This window comes from Alosa alosa, chromosome 3 (genome assembly GCF_017589495.1).
Source record: "Alosa alosa isolate M-15738 ecotype Scorff River chromosome 3, AALO_Geno_1.1, whole genome shotgun sequence".
In the NCBI taxonomy this organism is placed as follows: domain Eukaryota; kingdom Metazoa; phylum Chordata; class Actinopteri; order Clupeiformes; family Clupeidae; genus Alosa; species Alosa alosa.
In genome coordinates, this window is record NC_063191.1 from 10,525,997 (window position 1) to 10,529,515 (window position 3,519).

Sequence of the window (3,519 nt, forward strand, 5' to 3'; positions counted from 1 at the left end):
CTGTGGCAGAGTGCACTTCCTGTGTTATTTAGCCTGACGTTGTCATACTCAAATTCTAGTCAGAATATGAGTCTGATACTGCTCCATTGGGACGTAATTATGGGGCGTGCTTCAACCGATACAGGGGGGGAATGCCTCTGCACTCAATTGGATAGACCTAACCAATCAGAGCAACAAAATAGCTTACCGTGAGGTGTAGGAAGAAAACACACGAACCATCCTTCTGCTCCTATATCCCCTCCGTTTTTAAAATAATTCTGTTGAACAGTGATATGCTACAAACATGTTAAACAGCTGGGAAGGCTGTCGCAAATCCCTCGAACAGGTGGTCAATCAGAGATTTCAAACGAACGAGGGAACATGTCGCAATGCAACAGCGCTGTTTTCCCTTGATGAAAGTGAAACCACCAGTTTTCCCACATCTCAACTTTGGCCAAAGTTTTCAGAAATAATCGTTTTCAGTGATACAAACTCATTAAATAATATGAATTTTCCATATGGGGTCTTAAAAGCCATGTATCCTTCTAGCCACAGCGTTTTTGTTTCAAACATAAGCCTAATCTAAGCGAGCTCAGATGACGCGGATAGACCAAAAAGCTGTTGCTCACCTGTCCATCATCGTAAAGCCTGATTTGATTGGTCCGCCTGATTTAGGGCGAGCATACTTGCCCCACAATGGAGCAATGCCAGACCGAACTTCCCGTGGGGCGGGACTAAGTTCGGAATGGCACCCAGGCTATGTGTTATTGAGCGTAGTGTGTAGTCTATGGAGGCAACAGCTGGGTACTGAAGCACATGGTTAATGAAGAGCTGATTCAAAGTATGCTCAGGCTTGGGGAACAACAGAGGTGGCCAGCTGAGGCCGCAGTGGCACATGAGCAAGCAGGCTGGGCGGCTGGATTAGCCTGATCTGTGGGCTAACTTAAAGACTAACCCTTTAAAGCATAACTCTGTCTCCCTCTCTCTGTCTGAGCACACAGGCATTTAAAATATTAGTTTTTTTCTACTAGCTTTAGCCACTAGCATTAGTCATTGTCATGCTGTCTTGAATGCATTGTGATTGGCATGGGTGATTTCTTTAGTGGTTTCTACAGGTAACTATAACCAGGGTTACTGTCTGTTGTCAGGCAGGTAACATGAGTGCAGTGATGACACTGAAGTGTTTCCCCTTTCACGTGCTCTCTCTCTCTCTCTCTCTCTCTGTGAGGTGCTGCTGACATCACAGTTCTTCCACTTGAGGGGCTCTGAGGTAAGCTGTCTCCTCAGATCAGTCAGATCAGAGCATCTGACTGTGTGTGTGTGTGTGTGTGTGTGTGTGTGTGTGTGTGTGTGTGTGTGTGTGTGGTGTGTGTGAGTGTGTATGTGTGTGTTCCTCTTCATCAGTGAGTAGAGTTAACACACACACACACCTCGGCAAGGTTCCTTCGTAATGCCCTGTAATCTGGGCAGTAATCTGTGGGTTTAACTAATTACGGGACGGTACCTGTAATCCCAACTCTGCCTTCAGGAGACACACGTAGACCTGTCACTGAACATCTCTCTCTCTCTCTCTCTCACACACACACACACAGAGATTACATTTATCCACAAGTGAAGTGACACGTGATTGATGGAACATTTTACCTCACCCTGATGCCATATTTTAAAAGTCCTCTATACACTGTTAACATATACTACACATATTCTAAATTCAAAAATTCACCACACACTGATAGGAATTTTAAAACAGTCCACACACTACACTACGTCCATCTACTGTGTCCACCACTCCAGACCGTCCGTGTTTGAGTACAAAACATCTTTATTGATCTTGCTTTGCATGGTCAGCTCATCGTTCCATCTGTACACATTTGAAAGGGTGAACCTGTCGTTATGCACTGTAAAAACATGTTTTAAAAAAGAATCCTGCAGACTCACCATTACACAGTACATCTACAGAGTGTTACACATCACACACAGATGCAGATACAGTTATGTACAGTCCAAGTCATGAAAGGGAATCATTGGCTATTTGAATGTGTGTGTGTGTGTGTGTGTGTTTAGGTACTGCATTGATGCATTGTGGGTAATGTACAGTACTGTATATGCATGCATCCATGTAGGTTGATATTATACCATGTATGTTATGCATGTGTATGCATGAGTGTGTGTGTGTGTGTGTGTGTGTGTGTGTGTGTTCGTTCACATACAAATGTGAATGTAGGTGTAATGTGTATCACCTCTGAGAGAGCACCCTCTGCAATCTACTCACCGACACCACCTACACCAACCCTCACCCTAACCCAGATCTGAACACAGGACCTAGCAGTTAGCAGCTATCTGCTAGGAGCTAGCGGTTAGCGGCTAGCAACTAACATATAACCAGAAGACAGCTGGCTACCTCGGTGAGAGCCAACTCCTGACCACACCTGGGCCAGACCCAGGCCGTATGTCAGCCAGATGGAGCCCGGAGCCAGTTGTCTTCTGGCCATATGGATTATATAGTTAAAGCTGCAGAGGGTTAGCTCATGCCCAGCCCAGCCTGGCCTTGCAGCGAGAGGGAGGGAGTGAGAGAGAGAGGTGGTTCGGAGCATGAGCAGCCTTGGCAGGCACTCCACACCTCAGAGAAGGGGATTAGTAGGGCCAGCTTGCATGCCAGCTGTTTTTAGGTTGGAGGTTGGGTTTGATTTCGAGCGAGAGCGAGAAAGAGAGAGAGAGAGCAAAATAAAGAGAGAAAAAGAGAAACAAAGAGGGAGAAAGAGAGAGCTAAAGAAAATGATCCCCTAGTGGACATGATTAGTTGTGTGTATGTGATCTATTGTTTGTATGTGATGTGGTGTGTGTGTGTGTGTGTGTGTATGTGATCTGTTGTGTGTATGTGATGTGGTGTGTGTGTGTGTGTGTGTGAGAAAGAGAGAGAGAGAGAGAATCAAACATAAACTTGGCTAATGTAAACACAGCTCTAGGTGTAATGAGCAGAGACACAGACAGACAGACAGACAGACAGACAGAGTGAGAGAAGCTCACACCCATTCCTCCAGTCTACTGACAACGGTTCCCTCAGCACCATGGACAGCTCCTAGCACACCCATATAGCATATAGCATACAGCATATAGCATACAGCATACAGCATATAGCACAGAGCAGAGGTGTGTTCCTTGAACAGAGGCGGACATTTGTGGTGGACCTGTTTTCTCTGAACAGATACATTTGAACTATATTGTGTAAACATTTCATTTCAGCAGTAACTCTCCATCCAACTCCCAAAATGTTTGCGGAGAACTAACTGTGTGTTTGTGGAAATGTTTGCGGCAAAAAAAACTCAAGACAAACTGCAAAACGGTCTGGGCTATGATTGTGGTTATTGAACGCACCTCTGATCTGAGAACCTCAGCAGCTCTCCGTGGGCAGCATCTGGCCATAAGTGTTGGAGGGCAGGGGCCCCATAGTCATAAGTGTTGGAGGGCAGGGGCCCCATAGCCATAAGTGTTGGTGTTGGAGCCAGGGCAGGGGTCCCATAGCCGGGCAGCAAACTCACC

The 3,519-nt window shown here is 46.0% G+C and overlaps 1 protein-coding gene across 1 annotated transcript in view; it reads right to left on the reverse strand.

Annotated features, from left to right (window-relative positions):
- Positions 1-1,783: 1,783 nt before the first annotated feature.
- Positions 1,784-3,519, reverse strand: part of LOC125291600 (interphotoreceptor matrix proteoglycan 2-like) — a 24,723-nt gene continuing 22,987 nt past the window's right edge. Inside the window, 1 exon segment of the mRNA XM_048238423.1 lies at positions 1,784-3,519. This exon segment is cut by the window's right edge and continues 735 nt beyond it. The gene's annotated coding sequence lies outside the window, so the exon portion shown is untranslated.